At 41.0% G+C, this 21,216-nt stretch overlaps 1 protein-coding gene and 1 pseudogene across 2 annotated transcripts in view; one reads left to right on the top strand and one right to left on the bottom strand.

The window, feature by feature from the left end:
* The window catches only part of EVI5 (ecotropic viral integration site 5), a 205,719-nt gene extending 185,160 nt beyond the window's left edge, over nucleotides 1-20,559 (bottom strand). Inside the window, exon 1 of one of the 2 annotated variants that reach the window (XM_022553275.2) lies at nucleotides 20,044-20,559. The gene's annotated coding sequence lies outside the window, so the exon portion shown is untranslated. The remainder of the gene's footprint in view (nucleotides 1-20,043) is intronic. The other variant, XM_022553278.2, reaches the window with a different exon arrangement.
* Nucleotides 12,762-14,631, top strand: LOC115801814 (small ribosomal subunit protein bS22, mitochondrial pseudogene; annotated as a pseudogene).
* Nucleotides 20,560-21,216: the final 657 nt, after the last annotated feature.

The raw sequence follows: 21,216 nt of genomic DNA, 5'->3' as shown, positions 1-21,216 counted from the left end.
AGCACACATATATACATAAGTATACATAATGAAATCACAGTTGACATTACTATCTTGAACAAACTTATCTACTAGATCAATGAGAACAAAAAAACTAAAGTTTTTATTTTACCATCACTTATTCCTTTTTCCCATTTCCTTACTCTTCCTTACTTTACGTAAGGAAGTAAGGTATGAGTTTCTGACCTATATTACGTCCCTTCTCTCTAAAGAATTTATTTTAACTTTTCTTGCAAGGCAGGTCTACTGGCAACAAATTCTCTTAATTTTTGTTTGACTGAGAAAGTCTTTATTTCTCCCTCACTTTTGAAGGATAATACTGCAAGGCACAGATTTCTAGGCTGGTGTTTTTTCCTCTTCTCAGCACTTGAGGTATTTCACTCTACTCTCTTCTTGCTCACATGGCTTCTGAGAAGTTGGGTGTAACTCTTATAATTGCTTCTCTATAGGTAAGGTGTTATTTCCCTCTGGCTTCTTTCAGGGTTTTTTTTTTTTAATCTTTGATTTTCTGTAGTTTGAAAATGGTGTGCTTAGGTGCAGTCTTTTGGGCACTTACCCTGCTTGGTTCTCTCTGAGCCTCCTGGATCTATGATTTGGTATCTGATATTAATTTGGGGCAATTCTCAGTCATTAATGTTTCAACTATTTCTTCTGTTCTTTTCTTTCTTCTCCTTCTGGAATTCCCATTACTCATGTATTACACCTTTTGTAGTCCCACAGTTTTTGGATATTCTGTTCTGTTTTTTCAGCGTTTTTTCCTCTTTGCCTTTCAGTTTTGGTGGTTTCTATCTAGCTATTCTTAAGCTCAGAGATTCTTTCCTGAGGCATATCCAGTCTACTAATAAGCCCAACCAAAGGCATTCTTCATTTCTGTTACAATGTTTTTGATCTCTAGCATTTCTTTTTGGCTCTTTCTTAGAATTTCCACCCTCTACTAACATTGCCCATCTGTTCTTGTCAGCTACCTATTTTATCCATTAGAGCCCTTAGCATCTTAATCATAATTGCTTTAAATTCTTCTTTTGGGGCTTCCCTGGTGGCGCAGTGGTTGAGAGCCTGCCTGCCGATGCAGGGGACACAGGGTCGTGCCCCAGTCCGGGAAGATCCCACATGCGGCGGAGCGGCTGGGCCCGTGAGCCATGGCCGCTGAGCTTGCGTGTCTGGAGCCTGTGCTCTGCAAGGGAAGAGGCCACAACAGTGAGAGGCCTGCATACCGCAAAAAATAAATAAATAAATAAAATTCTTCTTTTGTCCGATAATTCCAACATCCCTACCATATCTGTGTCTGGTTCTGATGCTTGCACTCTCTCTTCAAACTGTTTTTTGTCTTTGAGTATGTCTTGTAATTTTTTTTTGATAGTCAGTTATGATGTACTGTGTAAAGGAACTACTGTAAATAGGCCTTTAATAATGTGGTATGGAGGGCAGGGAAGCATTTTATAGTCCTATGATTAGATCTTAGTCTTTCAGTGAGCCTATATCTCTAAACTCTGAACTTTACATGTGCTTCTCAGTCATCAGCCTCTCCCATCACTCCACTCCCCTCCTGTGGCACAAAATGGCTATACTAGGCCAGAATTGCTTATTTCCCCCAGGTCAGTTCCCCCAGGCTCTGATCAAACCCCAGCAGGTGAGGCTCTGGTTAAGTAGTTTCTCCTAAGGGCAGACCTTGTTAAGAACAGAATACTCTGGAGTATTTCAAAATACTTCCTTTTCCTTCCCACAGCTGGACGCAAGAGGGGATTTTTCTCTGATATTCATTATGAGAACGTGGCCAAGTTCCTGGAGGTAAAATTCACAGAAGTGTGCGGGCACCCAATGACTGGGTCCCCCTGGAGTTTTCATCTCTCAGACTTGTCCACACTGAGCCTGCAGCAATTCATCAGTAGTTCAGGTTTCCCTTCCCTACCACTGGTTCCCACAGCGGTTTCAACTCACAGGTTTCTCTCCACTAAGTTGTAATTCTCTGTATCTGCCGTCTGTCTTTCCAATTCAGGGGGCGGTGCTTTGTCCTGTGACCTCACCTCCCTGCTGAATCTAAGAACTGTTGATTTTTCAGTTTGTTCAGCTTTTTTACCTGTTGTTAACAGGAAGTGGCAACTTCCATGTTGGACTAGAAACTGGAAGTTGTAACTTTGTTTTAAAAAGATGGTTAGGAGGATAATAAGGCAGACCACATGCAGAAGGCTAATGCAGCAAAAAATGAAAAAAACTCAAATTATATATAAATTCTTATTAGAACAAAGATATAAGCAAGAAGAGAATAGAAAAAAATACATTAAAATTAAAAACCAAGAAACTCAGTGTTATAGTAGTGAATGTGGGGATGAGAAGAATCCCTTCTTTTTCCAATTATCTCCAATTTGGTTATATTAAAAACTGTAAAATTAAGGAATGATACATACATGCAAAAGAAGTGAAAGATGATCAAGAAGAGATAAAGGATAAGAGAAAGAAAAGAATACTATATAGTAAGCCAAAGAAGATAAATATTTTCTGACTTGATTTTGTTTTTATTTATTTATTCATTCATTTATTTATTTATTTATTGGCTGCATTGGGTCTTCGCTGCTGCATGCAGGCTTTCTCTAGTTGTGGCAAGCAGGGGCTACTCTTCGTAGCAGTGCACATGCTTCTCATTGCAGTGGCTTCTCTTGTGGCGGAGCACAGGCTCTAGGCGCGCGGGCTTCAGTAGTTGTGGTTCACAGGTTCTGGAGTGCAGGCTCAGTAGTTGTGGCGCACGGGCTTAGTTGCTCCATGCCATGTGGGATCTTCCCAGACCACGGATCGAACCTGTGTCCCCTGCACTGGCAGGAGGATCCTTAACCACTGTGCCACCAGGGAAGTCCCCTGATTTTGTTCTTAAAATAAGTCTTATTTATGGATATTTTCCTTATAAGTGATCCATATTTATGGAAAAAAGGAAAGAAAAAAGAAAATCATGAAGATAAATGAATCATCCAGAAACACCACTCAATCAGTGCTGGTCTTTTTTTTTCAAAAACAATGGAGCATGAACAAGGGAAGCATGAATGAGCAAGACCTCAGCCTCACTTAGAAGTAAAACTGTGAACTAGCCACAAGCCTCTTGCAGGTTCCAAACAGCCTGTTTCCTAATTGGGGTAAAATATATAGAACATAAAAACATGCCATTGTAACAATTTTTAAGTGTACAATTCGTTGGAATTAATTACATTCACAGTGATGTACAACCATCACCACTGTCTATTTCCAAAACATTTTCATCACCCCAAACAGAAACTTTGTATCCATTCCTTTCTCCACAGCCTCAGGTAACCTCTAAACTACTTTCTGATTTTTATGAATTTACCTATTCTAGATTTATAAGTAGAATCATACATACAATATTTGTCTTTTAGTGTCATGGCTTATTTCATTCAGCATAATGTTTTCAATGTTCATCCACACTGCACCATGTATCAGAACTTCATTCCTTTTTATGGCTAAATAAGATTCTATTATATACATATACTTCTCACATTCTTCAAGGTGCTAGAAACTCTGAGCCCATGAAAAACTTGGTATATTTAAGGCTGGAAGACAGAAAGGAAAAAAAGAAGGAAGGAAGAACTCTACTCATCTGATGTTTATCCATTCATCTGTTGATGGACATTTTGGGTTGTTTCCAACTTTTGGCTGTGAATAATGCTGCTATGAACACCGGCATACAAATGCCAAATAGACTTTTAATAGTTTGCTCTGGCTGGAAAGCCAGAAAAGGACTATAAAAAAAAAACAGCAACAGAAGCTGCCAACAGTAATTACCACAATAGAACAGAATATAAGACATTAACTTCATGGGTTTTCCACGCAGCATGTGGGATCTTGGTTCCCCCACCAGGGATCAAACCCGCGCCCCCTGCAGTGGAAGCACAGAGTCTTAACCACCGGACTGCCGGGGAAGTCCCAACTTTATGGTTTTTAAATTATTTATACTTCTGATTTTTCCAAATTTTGGAGTCCTTCATCATGACAGACTTCATATGTTCTAATCTGAAAAATATACAAGAAGGAAATAAAAGGGAGAAAGCAACAATGCTTAAGTAACATATTAACAAATCATTACTAAGGTCAGGATTGCAGGTTAGGAGCAATACTGAGAAGGGAGCAGAGTTATAGCCTGAAACAGCATCTTCTTTTTGTTTTGACCAAAGAGAAGGTATTACTTTGCCCTCCTTAATGCCTAGCACAGAGCCCAGTGTATTCTAGAAACTCAACAACAAAAGTTGGCTGAAAAAAATAGATGGATAATTCTATAGGTATCTGAGTTCTTCCAACTACATCATGTTTTTTTAACTATTTATACTTAGTCTGAAACAGATTATTAGGAGCATCTCAAGTTTCACAGGAAGTTTTATACGAACCCATAAATTTATGGGGAAATTGGCCAGTAGATGAGCGACAGGAAATTGTATCTCTGGGACCATTATTTAAACTACAACTCTGACTGATTACACACGATTACAAGCCCAGAAAACTCACCAACTTACAGCATCATACTTTTTTAGTGGCTATTTGCCTAAGTGTTTGTAATGCCAAATGGGTCCAGAGAGATCTTTTCTTATTTGCTTCCAAAATAAATAGCAAACGTATCAAACTTAGAAGTATATCTAAAATATATGATCAAATTTCAAAATGGTCTATGCCAATATAAATATAAAAAGTAATTATCTGTACGCACCGTTACTTCAACATTCTTCAAGGTGTTGGAAATTTTGAACCCATAAAAATCTTGGTATACAACTGAATAAACATGTAGAAAGCAAAAAAAAAAAATTTATTTATACTCAACGTTGTCCCAGTAGGATTTAAGCTTGGGGCAAATATAATATCTATCTTCAATCTTTTAAGCAGGTTATAAGGAAGTGTTATTCCAACTCTGCAAACATGGGAATAAACAACATTATTATATAAATAGCAGTGTCTTCCATGTTTTGAGTATTATCAATAAATATGGAGTGCAGATTTTAAAATACAGTCTATAAATATCCTCAAAGAAGAACTGCAAATTATGTCTTTCACTTTTTTTTTCTTTTTTTTCCGGTACGCAGGCCTCTCACTGTTGTGGCCTCTCCCGTTGCGGAGCACAGGCTCTGGACGCGCAGGCTCGGCGGCCATGGTTCACGGGCCTAGCCGCTCTGCGGCATGTGGGATCCTCCTGGACCAGGGCATGAACCCGTGCCGCCTGCCACTCAACCACTCTCAACCACTGCGCCACCAGGGAAGCCCTGTCTTTCACTTTTTAAGTTAACAGTTGTCAGATGGAAGAAGAGAAAGATACAGAGCACTGGCTTCAACAGGAATAGAAAAAACAGCAAACAGGAATTACACTGAAAGGGAAAAAAACAGGAAATAAGGGTAACACTGCTGACAAGTCTTCTTCCTTTAGATGTCTATATAACAAATTTCTCTGAGTTAATTTATTTTCTATAGGCATACAGCATATATTCATCTCTCTCTGATCCTTCCTACCTCTAGAACAAAATTTCAGAAAAGGAAAACTTGCAACTAACACAACATTGTAAATCAACTACACTTTAATTTAAAAAAAAAAAAAGAAAGAAAAGGAAAACTTTGTACACAGTGATATACTATTGCGGCTGCTACCACCATCATCTACTGTAAGTTTTACTATGTACCAGGCACTTCGACAACACTTATATTCATTATCTTATTTAATCCTCACAATAATCCTGAGACAGATTTTACTGAAGTTTATAGAGGTTAAACAACTTGCCCAAGAATCCATTAGCTAATAAACAATGGAACCAGGATACTAAACATTCAGCCCTAAAACAAAAACATCCTGATAAGTATGAATCATTGATAGGAAGGTGAGCTAAAACAGAAGAACACAAAAGTAAAAACACAGAACGTCAGAACATGTCATGACTCTAAGGATTTTGACAGACAGATAGGACCTGCCCAAAACCAATCTGATTACCTACTTAAGCAATTCAATTAACTAAAATAATGAGATGAAAATTATATTTGAAAATGAAGGACTTCCCTGGTGACGCAGTGGTTAAGAATCTACCTGCCAATGCAGGGGACACGGGTTCGATCCCTGGTCCAGGAAGATCCTACATGCCGCGGAGCAACTAAGCCCGTGCGCCACAACTACTGAGTCTGCGCTCTTGAGCCCAAGAGCCACAACTACTGAAGCCCGCACGCCTATAGCACGTGCTCCACCACAGGAGAAGCCACTGCAATGAGAAACCCGCACACCACAACGAAGAGTAGCCCCCGCTCGCCGCAACTAAAGAAAGCCCCCATGCAGCAACGAAGACCCAACACAGCCAAAAATAAGTAAATAAACAAATAAATTTATTTAAAAATTTGATAATTTGAGCTGCACCTAAAATTGCTATAGCCAAGGTGTTCAAGTTCATGAATAATGAGCTAATAAGCCTGTCCCCTGACCTCAACCTTCCACTGTTACAAAGACAAAATTGTTTTAAAAAAAAAAAAAAAAAAGGCATATCTACACAATTTTTTTCCTGGAAGCAGCAAGAGTACTAAAATACCTGTTTCCTTAGGTCTTAATCTAGTCCAAAAAAAGCACAAATTCTGAACAAGTACCTCTTAAAATATATCACATATTATGCAAATTTTTTATTTAATATACACAATACATCAAGCACTGTGTCAAGAAGTGTGTTAAGCACCATCACCCCATACCCAGTGTGAAATAAAAATGAACTGCCAGGCTTCCCTGGTGGCACAGTGGTTGAGAGTCCGCCTGCCGATGCAGGGGACACGGGTTCGTGCCCCGGTCCGGAAAGATCCCACATGCCGCGGAGCGGCTGGGCCCGTGAGCCATGGCCGCTGAGCCTGCGCGTCCGGAGCCTGTGCTCCGCAACGGGAGAGGCCACAAGAGTGAGAGGCCCGCGTACCGCAAAAACAAAAACAAACAAACAAAATGAACTGCCACAGTTCTGAAAAATCCTAAAATGTCAATAGGAATCTTCAACATAATTCTCCAAATAGGTAAATAATGCACAGATCATGGCAAGGCCTTAAAAACTGTATTTTAAATTGTCATTTTAATTAATTTAATTACACTGATACTGGTGAAAGAAGAGTGATGAAATTAAGAGGTGGAAAATGTATGTTAATTGGAATTGGATAGAAGGACACATGAAAACTCAGGAAATCCTGGCAGAAATATAGTATCAATGAAATAATAATTTTTTGAAAGGTCCTCAGCATCTCAGCAAGGTAAAGTACCATGTTCTTTTGACAAGGTGCGTAAGGCCTTCACAAGTTATTTAAATTTTTTAAACCTTGTTTCCTTGTCAGGAACTTAAAAAAAGGTTGGAGTGAATGGTACCTCTAATGTTTTCCTGTTGTGACACTGTAGAGTCAAGAGAAAATTGATAAACTCATATAAGCAGATTTTTATGCAATGATTAGTTTCAATAATAACAGGGGGGGAGGAGTCCTCAAAACGTTGCACTAGAAAACTAAGGTCTCATTCCCTGAACCTCATATACTCATATACCATGAGGCTACAGGAATAATCAGAAACCAACAAAATGAGAGTACATTAGCAAGACTAAATTAACACAGGTACACAATAACTTTGGACTTTAACAAAATGCCAAAGAAGCATTTAGGACTACAAGAGTTTGTGTTTTTTTTTTAATCTGATAATATTAAGGAAAACGAAAATGTTATAAACTTAACTACTGCCCATATCCACACCTCTCTAGTCTCACCTGCCACAGGTAAGTGGGTCTTCTGTCTGAAGTCAGAAGACAGGCCTCGTGCTCTGTGAATTATCCTGGAACTCAGGTGGTCTCTCTCTTCTTCCCAGTTTCTGCTCTCAACTTTTAAACAGGCTGCTCTGCCATATTTAGCGCTCTCGCTGGACCTTACACCCCACTAAGTACCCCCTGTCTCACAGTATCGTCCCTCCCCCATAGCTAAGCAACTGGACAGATAGCTTTAGCTTTCATTCTTCCCTTCTTCACCTCCCACTTTTTCACTGCAATGTGGCTTCTACCATACCATTTTACTAAAACCACACTTACCAAGGTCACTCACCAACAGCCTCTTTGTGCTAAATCCAGTAAATGCTTCATAGTCCTTATCTTACTTACAGACCTCTCTGTAACATGTGACCCATACAGTACTTTTCCTGTTATTTATTTTTTATTTTTCTGATTAGCAAATACATGTTAAGAATTGAAATAACACAGAAAAAAATGGAAAAGTTTGAGTACTCTGTAATCCCACTCTCAAAGACAGCCACTGTTAGCTGTACAGTATATATTAAGATTTCTATACATATGGTAATATACAGGTATATGTATTTTTTTTAAGTTCACAAAAATTAGATCATACTTGGGGACTTCCCTGGTGGTCCAGCAGTTAAGACTCCATGCTTCCACTGCAGGGGGCACAGGTTCAATCCCCAGTCAGGGAATTAAGATCCCGCATGCCCTGCCTGGTGCAGCCAAAAAAAAATCAGATCAAAAAAAAAAAAAAAAATCAGATCATACTATGCATTTTTGAGAATTTAATTTAATGTACTTTGATCTTCTGTCCTTGTTAGTATTATGTGGTAGACTAATTAATGGCCTCCTAAAGAGCACATCATAAAACACAGAACCTGTGAATGTTACCTTAAATTGTAAAAGGGACTTGGCAGAGGTGATTAAGGGAAGGATTTTGTGATGAGGAGATTATCCTGAACTATCTGGGTTGGGCCCATCGGAAGATGCTATGCAGTTGACTTTGAAAATGGAGGAAGGGATCAAGGAATGCAATGCAAGGAATACATGGAAAAGGCAAGGAAATAGATTCTACCCCAGGAACCAGCTGGGTCAATACCTTGACTTTAGCCCAGTGAAACATTTGAGACTTCTGGCCTCCATAACTGTAAGAGACTATATTTTTGTTTTAAGCCACTAAGTTTGTACTAATTTGTTACAGCAGCAATAGAAAACTATATAATACTCTGTGTATGTGTGTGTGATACCTTTCCACATTTGTCTGTTTCTCTAGAAGTTATTCCACAAAGTGCAACTATTGGGTCAAATAATAAAAAAAAGTTAACCTCCAGAAAGGCTACACTTATTTTTTACTCACATTAACAACATTCAAGCCCCTCCTTCCTTTTTCAAAGTTCTATTCTTTCAGTTTGTTAAATCACTTCCCTGGTTTCCCTTCTGTGGTGGCTACTCACTCCTTCTGCTCATTTGCAGACTTCTCGTCATCAGCTCATTTCTTATATGTCAATGGTCCCCAAAATTCCAATTCCATCCTGGGTCTTCTCCTCACTATACACAGTTATTTAATCTACTTCCTTTTGCTGCTTCCTTTTATTACTACTCACAAACATAACAGATTTACTTCTCCCTCTTCCCTCTAAAATCTACTCCTCCACTGTATTCTCTCTGTTAATGACTGACACACCAATATCCAACAGCCTATGGCAGATGCATGGGGATCACCTGACCCCTGCCTTATCCTCACCCCACATACCACAAGCTCCAGAATCTGTAAGTCTCTCCCTCCCTATCAATTCCTTAGAACAAGAATACATCAATTTTCAATTGTATTACTTAACTGTGTGTGTTCCCTATCTCAAGTCTCATACCCCACTGTACCAGCACAGTCTTTCTGAAACTCAATTCTGATTTGTCACTCAAGCAGACCTTTCACAGACTGCTGGTTGCAATGTAACACGATATATTCCCTTGGGAAAACTGTTTGGCAATGTCTTCTAAAGTTAAACATACATCCGCTCTATGAACCAGTAAGTCCACCACTAGTTATTTATCCAAGAGAAACGAAAATGTATGTCTATAAGAAGACTAATAGCTATGTGCTCATAACAGCTTTCATAATAGCCTAATGGGAAAAGGGATAAACAAACTGTGTTATTGTTATACAATGTTATTACTATACACCAGTTAAAAAGAACTACTGAAAGGAGCATTAACATGGATGAATTTCAAAACATTATGTTGAACAAAAGCAGCCAGCCAGAAAAGAATACACACTAATTCTACTATTCTATTAGGTGAAGTTCAAGAACATGAAAAACGAATCTGTGGTAAAAGATAGCAGAACAGGAACTGACTAAAGGAACCATGTGGGATTACTGGGGAGGGAGAGATTAACACAGGAGTACACATTCGACAAAATTCATTCAATTGTAGAGTTAAGTTCATTTCACTATACGTAATCTTTACCTCAAAATTTTTTAAAGCAAATATTAAAATTTAAAACTTTTACTTCACTCAGCATTTTTCCATACTAATTACTTAAAAAGCCTCACACCTGTCAGAATGGCCATCACCAAAAAGTCTACAAATAACATGCTGGAGAGGGTGTGGAGAAAAGAGAACACTCCTATACTGTTGGTGGGAATGTAAATTGGTACAGCCACTATGGAGAACAGTATGGAAGTTCCTTAAAAAACTGAAATAGAATTATCATATGAGGGACTTCCGTGGTGGCACAGAGGTTAAGACTTCATGCTCCCTATGCAGAGGGCCCAGGTTCCATCCCTGGTCAGGGAACTAAATCCCATATGCATGCCACAAATAAGAGTTTGCATGCCACAACTAAGGAGCTGGCAAGCCACAACTAAGAAGCCAGCGAGCTGCAACTAAGACCCTGCACAACCAAATGAATAAATAAAAATTTAATTTAAAAAAAGGAATTATATGATCCAGCAATCCCACTTCTGGCATATATTCAGACAAGACGAAAACTCTAATTTGAAAAGATACATGCACCCCAATGTTCACAGCAGCACTATTTACAATAACCAAGATATGGAAGCAAACTAAATGTCCATCGACAAATGGATGGATAAAGATGTGGTATACACACATACAAAGGAATATTAGCCATTAAAAAAGAATAAAATAACTTGCAGCAACATGGATGGACCTAGAGATAATCATAATAAGTGAAGTAAAATCAGACAAGGAAAGACAAATATAATATCACTTACATGTGGAATCAAAAAAATGATACAAATGAACTTATTTACAAAACAGAAACAGACTCACAGACATAGAGGAAAGGGGGGGAGTGATAAATAGGAGTTTGGGATTAACAGATACACACTACTGTATATAAAACAGATAAACAATAAAGACCTACTGTAGAGCACAGGGGACTATATTCAATATCTTGTAATAACCTATAAAGAAAAAGAATAGATTCAGTATAACTGAATCACTTCTCTGTACACCTGAAACTGACACATTGAAAATCAATTATACTTCAATTTAAACAAACAAAAAAAAAAACCTCATGATTTAAGACAAATTAATCACTTAATTACCCTGGTCTGCAGTGGTCCCTGGTGGTCCAGTGGTTAGGACTCAGTGCTTTCACTGCCAGAGCCAGGTTCAATCCCTGGTCAGGGAACTTAGATCCCACAAGCTGCACAGCATGGCCAGAAAAAAAAAAAAAAGTAAAGAAACAAGACTATACCAACTGTGTGTTCCCCTGGTTTATAAATTTTGTGAAAGCAAAGAGTTTTGTCTATGTAGTATTGATCACCGTTGTCTTCCCAGGACCTATCATTATGCTTGACACATAGGAGATGCTATGTATGTGTTACCTTTGGTGGTTCTTACTGACTTACTGACAATGTTCATAACTTCATTAAATTTCTAGATCATTTACTGACTCAGTTTTCTGATCTCGTGTGTTAAATGCTTGACAACATTTATAACCTTGTTCATCCAGCAGCAGAAAAGAAGCTTCTCCACATTTTCAAAAAAGCAGCCAAGTTGAGTCTTTAACTTTGTGCTCCTCTCTTACATGTATTTTAAATTAAATGTTTAAAGGCATTACACTTTTCATGAGATTATTCCCTAAGATTCGTTCTCAATTTACTTCAAGGTCTACCTCCTCACCAGCAAATTCTGGCTCAGTCTTCTAAACTATCCTGATTCTGGTATACTTGAAGATATTAAATTTTTCTTCTTTCTCTTATGTATCTCATTCAAATATCATATTATACAGTGGTTCATTCAAGTGAAACTTTTATCCAGTATCTTTTTTTCTAATATTTATTTATTTATTTATTTATTTGGCTGCGCCAGGTCTTAGCTGCAGCACGCAGGATCTTCATTGCCATGTGCGGGATCTTTAGTTGTGGCATGTGGGATCTAGTTTCCTGACCAGGGATCAAACCCAGGCCCCTGCACTGGGAGCATAGAGTCTTAAACGCTGGACCACCAGGGAAGTTCCTATCCAGTATCTGTTAACATTGTTCTAACAAACTTACTAGCATAATTTATGAGAATGCTGGATTCATTTTTAACATAGCAAAAGATCTGTATCAGGCCAAATACAGCAACTAATCATTTGAATACCAATTCAAAGGTAAGACAAAATCCCCATCTTCACTTCCCTATCAGTGCTTACACTTTCTTATGAAAAACAAAAAGAGCAATGATCCATAATAAAACCATTCTGCTCCTATCTCTATCAAGGTTCCTTCCAAGAACACAGGAGCTAGCAGTTCCTTAAGGAGAGAGCCCTAATCATGAACCCAAAAGACAATGAATAGCAAAACCAACAATGAAGACCCAGATAATAGCCAGTTTAACCAGCTTTAGGGAACATTTTTCAAAGTACAATTGTGAGCAGTTGGATTAGTACAAAGAACAATTAACAAGCACTAAACCCACATTGTCTGGCCACTTAAACAATAAACTGCCAACAGCACAGGCAGAGAATGCTCTCATGAAGTACAGAGACAGTAATAAGCATCTGGGAATGGCAACAAATAAACACACCAGGCAACTTAGAATTATGAGAAATTGGATGACCCTTTCTGAGCAAACATATGAGGCCACAGTCAACAGCTTCTAGCCACAAAACACACATTAATTAACCTACATGTTTCCAATGAGGAAGGACTATCATACCGCCAAAACAGATAGTAATAACTGCCAATGTTATCTTTAATTGATAGCTTGAATTTTATATGCAAACATATAAAACTGTGTGCAGTGATAAGCAGACTTTTATATTTTATGTAACTTGTCCAAAATTAATTTGAAGAGTAACAAAGGGCTAAACAAGGGCATTACAGAAAATAACAAACAAAAAAACCCACTCACTATCTAGCATAAATCTCAAATGTAAAAGGATACTGTAACACAGAAAAGGATGGACACAATATAAAGGTAAACACATAAAATTTTATAAATTTAGCCTAAGAAAAAACAGATTATATTGAGAATAATATTTTATTTCATCATGAACTTTATGATAAAAAACTCTTATCTCAAAGAGCATTTGGAAACATACTTAGTGTTTTAAAGAAAAAAGGAGTGCAAAGCATAGCAAAGTTATCAGAGGAGCTTAACAGAGAGGCTTTAATGGGTGGTTCTAATTAATTTACCAGTTTACATTAACGATAAGATTTCTACAACTTTAGCAATACTTTTCAATTTTTTCTGGAATATAATCTTTTTCTCAAAACAAAAAATACTGGGCAGCAGAATGGTCAGTCTCCCAGCGGTGTCTGGGTAGGGTCAGCATGAGGCCGCGGGCTCCAGGGACAGCGGAGGCGGCTGCGGCCGGCTGGGCTGGGGACCTGGGACCTGAGAATCCACACCATCCACGCAGTGGGCACCTCGGGGTGAAGCTGAGGCTCACAGAGGCTCCACTGAGCACCTGGGGCCGCCGCCACACACAGACCTTGTTCCTGGTGCGCCTCACTTCCCAGCTGCTCAGGGCTGTTCCCGGGTAGGCTGCAGTGGGTCCTGGCCTGTCTCAGGGGTGCTGGGCAGGCATGCCTGCAGGCCTCGCTACAGCATGCAACCAACAGGCCCAAGTGGCGTTGCCTCCCTCCCTGGCAGACAGGTCCATCTGGAGCTTGAGGAGATGCTGCTGTTCAGGAATATATCCATCAGCCCCCTGGAGAGCTGGCTGACCTAGAGAGCTGGCTACCTCCTGCCCAGACTGGACGCTGGGGTCCCAGGGACTGTGTCTCCAGCCCAACTCTGAGTGTCCGCCCAGCCAGGTGGGGGAAGGGGTCGAGCAGTAGGGTAAGGAGGTCTGGGATGCACCCCAGATGCAGTGCAAAAACACACTCAAGATCTGCCAGTACAAGATGAATCATCGCAAGTACCGCAAGCTGGTCAAGAGGACCCAGTACCTACTGCGGAAAGTCAAGGAAGGACGCCTGAAACGGCAGCAAATCAAGTTCAAGAGAGACCTGAAGCACATCTGGTGGAAGGCGGGCCTGAAGGACACCCCCACAGGCTGGCAGACCCCCAAGATCTACCTGAGAGGCAAATGCACCTCCTATCTCTCTCCCGTACCCCTATTACTGCTGATGACCCGTTGTAATAAGTATTCAGAGAACTCAGCTAAAAACAAAAAACAAAAAACAAAAAAAACAAAAACAAAAAAAATTCTAAGTATTACCTTCCACCCATGACAGTAGCTGGATTTAAGAATTATTGATTAAAATAACAAAACCACCACGACTTTTTGATAATTCCTGTGTTACAAATATGCAAGATCTATTATTTGTTCTTTCAATATTAAATGTTTAACGCACATATTGATTTCCAGACCCACTGCAGAGATCCACAGCCCACTCTGTTTCTCCAGTCATTTCTCTCTTTGTAGCGAGTTTCCCACTACAGAAAGTATCAAATAGCTCACTAAGCTGGCTTATCTTTAAAATCATTTCCAATCCTGAGATTATAAGATTCTGGGACAATGTAAACTTCTCAAAAGAATTTAGAGGTTTCTAGAGAAATTACAGTTTGATCCAACATTTAAGTGCTCTCCCTCCTAACATTCTATGTAGATAACAGTAAAGAAATTTTAACAGCTACAACCCCACAGGGAGGAGAAAACAGTGGTGGGCAGATGGCAGCACATTTTTGTATGATGAATGGAAAGCAGATGAGGGACTTGCACGTTAAGACTGCAGACTGAACCCACACATCTAATTTTGCTCCCTCACGAAACCCTTCTAAAACAAGATAAAGAAAATGTTGCTGTTGTTTTGTTCTGTTTTTAGGACACAAACCATAAGGATTGAGAGAATGGAAGAAACAACAGCAACAAAATTTTGGAAGCTGGAAAGATGGATGAGTGATAACTGATTTGGTCAAAGACAAATTATAAGACAGCAGTGCTGACAACTAAGAACAAACCCACTTTGCGCTACAGAATCCTCAAAGGGTTCAGGAACTGCCAGAACACAGAGGGGGAAGGGAGACTAAAGAAAGGATCAGGTGAAAGCTGTTTGAACAGTTAGAAACCTAGAGCCCATGCCTCTCCCGAGTTGCTGAGTGACCCAACCTCAATGAGGCAGCAGGTCAGAGATTTATTCTCTAAAAAGGGTAAATCACACATGGTGGAAGATGAAGGTATCCTAACAAAAAGAGGCAAATTGTATGTCCCTTCATATTAAATGCTCTATGGCTCATTACTCAGCCCTCTTTTCCTGAGTTCCCAGACCACCGGCAACTAGACCTCTGGCCTCCAAGCAGAAAACTGGGATACTCTCTGGGAAATCTGACCAGGCCAAACGGAAAGACAGACACTGGAGAGAGCCTCAAACAGCCCACCCAAACCAATGATTTCAATCCTGACCACACACTGGAATCACCTGGGCAACTTTAGAAAATACTGGTGCTAATCTATGCAGACAGAAATCAGAATAGTGGTTGCCTCTGGGCAAGGAGTGGGGAAGATAGAAGGGATATGAAGGAATTTTCTAGGGGTTTCACTATGCTCTCTACCTTGTGTTCATTACACAGGTGTACACACAGCAAAATCATCAAACTATACACTTAAAATCTATATATTTTACTGTGTGCAATCACACTTAAATTTTTAAAAAGTACTGCTACCTGATGTATTTGGTCCCTCAGTCACAAGCAAACAACCAAGGAGGATTATCAGACCTCTTAAGAGGGCCTCTACTGCTGAGACTATACCAAACAGAAAAAAAGTAACTTGGAGGAAACAAGCTATGCAAGGAAAAACAAAGCTTAAAGAAACTGTCTTTAACAATCTCAGGTAGGTAAGAGAGATATGGCATCTATGAAACAAGAAAAGAGACTTTTTCTTGTTTCATAGGTGCCGTAAGTAACTGAGGAATAAGTAACTGAGTAGAGGATGGGAAGCTAAACCTACAGGCCTGCACAAGGGAATATGGTCAACGGGCTGATGTGCCTTGCTCACAGAGCCCCAGAAGGCTCAGCCCTTGAGAGTCTCGAGGGATATAGTCAGTGGGGAAGAAGTATGGGGCTGAAGAGCAGATTAGTGGTTTAAAGTTTGGTAAAGTCTGTACATGGACTTCCAGTTTCCCTTCTCCACTATTCACATCCTCGCATAAATTTATTCTCTGGAAACAGTGACTTGGAGAGACTCCAGACTCAAGAAGAGTGGAGCGAGGCTCAAGGCTGAAAGCCAAGGAATAAAGCAGAAGTATGCGCGGTAATAGCAGCCCTCACCCACAGCCCAATTCCTCCGTGCAGCTCTCAGAACACCGGGAGCCAGGCACAGTACGTGCCCCACACTTGGATTTAAATGCCCCTTTTGCATGCAGCCAAACCAATTTTCATCACAGCACTTCTCCTAGTGGAGGATAAAGGTCTTCTGAATTTCTACAACTCCTCTTAGACTCTCAACTTCTTAAAGGCAGGGGCAGCATCTTAATCAGCTTCATATCCCCAGAGCCTAACACAGTTACACTCCATGTTAAACACTCTATAAATCTTTAATTGGTCCCAGACACTGGAGATAACATACAAGAAGAGATTTTAAAACCTTGGAAAACTAGAGCATACAAGGTGTAATTTGGACTAGGTCTTGAAGGGACATTAAAGATTTAGGATTTATTGATGAAATGACGTCTGGGATTTGTTTTAAAATAATCCCAGAGCCACTCTCCCCACCGCCCATTTACTGGCCACAAATGTTTTAAAATATCACTTACAATAATATTTTAAAAATCAAATACCTAAGAATAAATAAGAAAAGATGTGGGACTTCCCTGGTGGCACAGTGCTTAAGAATCTGCCTGCCAATGCAGGGGACACGGGTTCGAGCCGTGGTCCGGGAAGATCCCTCATGCTGCGGAGCAACTAAGCCCGTGCGCCACAACTACTGAGCCTGCGCTCTAGAGCCCATGAGCCACAACTACTGAGCCCGCACGCCTAGCGCCTGTGCTCCGCAACAAGAGAAGCCACCTCAATGAGAAGACTGCACACCGCAATGTAGAGTAGCCCCTGCTCACAGCAACTAGTGAAAGCCCATGTGCAGCAATGAAGACCCAACGCAGCCAAAAATAAATAAATAATTTTAAAAAAAGATGTGGAAGACTTTTATACAGAAAACTACAAAATATTAGAGAAATTTTAAAAGACATAAATAAGTGGAGAAATATACCATGTTCATAAACTGGAAAATTCAATATTGTTAAGATGTCAATTCTCTATTTCCAAAATTTGTAGCAATGGACAAGATTCTGAAATTTATGTGGAAACTCTAAGAACCAAGAACTGCCCAGACAATCTTAAAGAACAAAATAGGAACAACCATAGGGACTTCCCTGGTGGTCCAGTGGTTAAGAATCCACCTTCCGATGCAGGGGATGCGGGTTCGATCCCTGATGGGGGAACTAAGATCCCACATGGCCACAGGGCAACTAAACCCACGCGCCGCACCTAGAGAGAAGCCCACAGCGAGGAGCCCGCGTGAGGAAACTAACACCCAGCATAGCCAAAAAAAAAAAAAAAATATATATATATATATATATATATATATACACACGAACAACAGATATCAGAGCTTATTATAAAGTTACATCAGTTGATAGTGATATTGGTGCAAGGATAACAAATAGACCAATGAAACAGAATATTGTCCAGAAACAGATCCACACTTATACAGTCACCTGATTTATGAAAAAGTGTCACACAGTGCAGAAGGGCAACGATGGTATATTCAGTAAATGGTGCTGGGTCAAATAGATACCCATATGGTATAAAGTGAAGCTGGACCCCTACAATCCATCTGGAATTTACTGTAAATTGTACATCTTAAATACGAAAAGTAAAACAAAATAAAACTGTACAGTAACATGGGGAAATATCTCCATATTCTTAGGCTAGGCAAAGATTTCTTAAATAGGGCACAAAAAGCAGTAATCATAAAGGGAAGGATTAAGTATATTTCATTAAAATTAACAATTTCCGGGCTTCCCTGGTGGCGCAGTGGTTGAGAGTCCGCCTGCCGATGCAGGGGACACGGGTTCGTGCCCAGGTCGGGGAAGATCCCACGTGCCGCGGAGCGGCTGGGCCCGTGAGCCATGGCCGCTGAGCCTGTGCGTCCAGAGCCTGTGCTCCGCAACGGGAGAGGCCACAACAGTGAGAGGCCCGTGTACCGCAAAAAAAAAAAAAGAAAAAAAGAAAAAAAATAACAATTTCCATTCATCAAAAAAAGGCCATTAAAAGAGCGAAAAGGCAACATACAGGGTGGAAAAAGATTAAGTCCAGAAAGGACTCATGAAGACAGATGTGTATACACACACACACACACACACACACACACACCTCATATCCAGAATAAAGAATTACAGACCAATTAAAAAAATAATAGTGAGACTTAACAGGCACTTCACAAAAGACGACATATAAATGGCCAACAAAAGATACCCAACCACAATCATCAGAAAAATGTAAATAAGACCACACATATATTACTACACTTTTACCAAAATAGCAAAAATTTTTAAAACTGACAAGCATTAGCAAGGATATGAGGTAAATGGAATACCATTCCCTGATAATTGGGAGAACACTGGGAAAATGTTCAACTGTATCTAATGCTAAAGTTTTATCATTTACATACCTCATAAACCAAGAGTTCCACTCCTAGACATAAACCTCAACCTAGCAATGTTCTGTTTCTTGATCTGTGATAGTATACTTAGTAAAAATTCTTTACCTGCATACTCAAGATTGTGCACTTTTTAAAATATATTATACTACAATAAGTTTTCTAAGATTTCTTTGACACAAATTTCTCAGAGACATTAACACTAGCATTTTAGAATAGAAAAGGAGCTTCTGGTAAACAGCCGAAAGTTTATTAATAAAATGTTTTTAAAAAACAAAACAAAGCTGCTAACACATTTCAACCCAGAACAAAGGTAAAAACTATGAACAGATAACTTTTCTTGATCTTCAAGAAGCACCGGATTTCTTTCAGCAATAAAAGGAGTCTGTTATTCTACACTGTAACCCAAAGAAATCTTTGCAAGAAAATGCTACTTTTTGAAATCACCTCTAACAACAACAGATAGGAAAGTGAAGAAGCCATTCCAAAAGTTTTGGTTAACTCTTCGGTGAGAGAATGCCAGCTGAGTTGATCTGTGTAGCCCAAAAGACAAAAATGAAGCCACAAAGAAATCACAGCAACTCTAAAGCAAACACCAACACCACAATCCAACCTACCGGAAATGCTGTGGTTAATTTGAGGCTTGCCCCGCTAGTCATAAGGTGATTCAGTGATGGCTACAAACGCTCCCCAAGTGCATCCTAGGGCGTCATCTAGCACACCTGGCTCGCCCATCACCTGCCTGGAGACACGGCCTTGCGCAGAATCCCAGAGGCCAAATAAAGACGCCAACTTTGCAAGAGGCGCGGACGGTCTCGCCCCATCAGGTCACCCAGAAGGAACAGACTCCTGGCCTCGAGGGCGGGGGTGAAGAGTCAGTATTCCCCCACAGAATTTACGAGGAAGCGCTCCCGAAGCTGCCTAGTCCCTCCACTTCCCCGGGACTCCACTGGAAGTCCCGCGGGAGAGTTTCTTCCCTAGCGCCCACGGCAGGAGGGTCGCGGCGACCACAGGGAACTTAGGCCCCGGGGGGCTGGGCGCGCCCGCCCCGCTCGCGCCGCAAGTTTGGTTGGCGGCCCCCACTCGCCGCGCCTCGGCCCGGCTGTGCGCCCCGCGGAACCCGGGCTCGCGGCCCGCCCGGCCTGGCGCGGCGCCCCTCACCTTGGAAACGCTGGGTGGACTCCGCCGTAAACATTAACTTCCCATCCAGCCGGCAGCCGCGCCGCCGCGTCTCAGCGCCTCGGCCTCTCTCCCGGCTCCGCCGGCCGCCGTCCGCGCCCCCTCTTGAGCGCCGCGCTCACTCAGGAACTCGGGGCCGCCTCAGACGCTGACCCACTCCCCCCGCGCCGCCGCGGTTTCAACTACCACCCAACCCCTACTGTGCTCGCCGCCGGCTCCTCCCGGGTCCGGCCCGGCCGCGTCAGGAAGGCTCAAGGCGCAGGCGCGGCAGGGCCTTAAAGAGACCGGGCCGCCCTCGCGCTTAGTGGGTTCGAGCAGGTTAGGGGACGGGCGGGCCGGCTGAGAAAAGAAGCCGAAGGGATTGGACCGTGGGGAACGGGGGCGGGGAACTCCCGCTTGTTCCTCCGCCTCTCTTTCAAAGTTCCAGCGGTCGGACCCACAAATTGCTGACTTCCCCAGTCTCTGGAACCGCCCCTTGCCTGTAAGAGCTGCACCAGACACTCCCCCAGCCCCGAAGCGACCCCGCGCTTAAGGCTGCGGGCCTCGCATTGCTGCACTGCTTATGCGCATGTCGCTTGGTCGCGGCCACGGGATGCAGACGCGCAACCTTCGAAAGGCCGTCCGTGCTTCCCCGAGAGGTGACCTGGTCACTCCCAAAAACAATAATTAACATGTAAACGGCACTTGTGATTGCAAATCACTCTACCATCAGTCGTCTCGACACATTGGATTTATGCGGAGTCCGGCAGGGACATGGGCACAAATATGTGAGGTCCAGCCGGGCAGTCATCCAGTATCAACGAAGAAATTGTTAGAAGGAAAGTACTTAAGAACAGAAACAACCTACTAATTCCGGTCTAATCCCAGGAAAAACAGGCAAAAAATAACAATAATAATAACAAAGGCAATGTAAATTACTTTCATTATACATTTAGAAGTGACAAAATGATAGTAATTAGCACAAAAAAAATTGCCTAGAAATTAAATAGTCCTGGTTATTACCTAATTTAAATTTATAATCTCCAGAAGGGGTTCCACTGTAATAAGTATTTCAGAAAAAGAAAAATCCTCTATTTTTTTTAAAAAACAAGATTAAGAAATACCAGAAAATAGGAAGTAGAGCCATGCTCTCCACCCAGCTAAAAACTTGAAATT

The sequence above is a fragment of the Delphinapterus leucas genome, chromosome 1 (assembly GCF_059928025.1).
Source record: "Delphinapterus leucas isolate spDelLeu-1000000601 "Yukka" chromosome 1, BTC_Dleu_Yukka2, whole genome shotgun sequence".
Classification (NCBI taxonomy): domain Eukaryota; kingdom Metazoa; phylum Chordata; class Mammalia; order Artiodactyla; family Monodontidae; genus Delphinapterus; species Delphinapterus leucas.
Note: the sequence above shows the minus strand (reverse complement) of the source record. Positions and strands in the feature narration are given on the sequence as shown.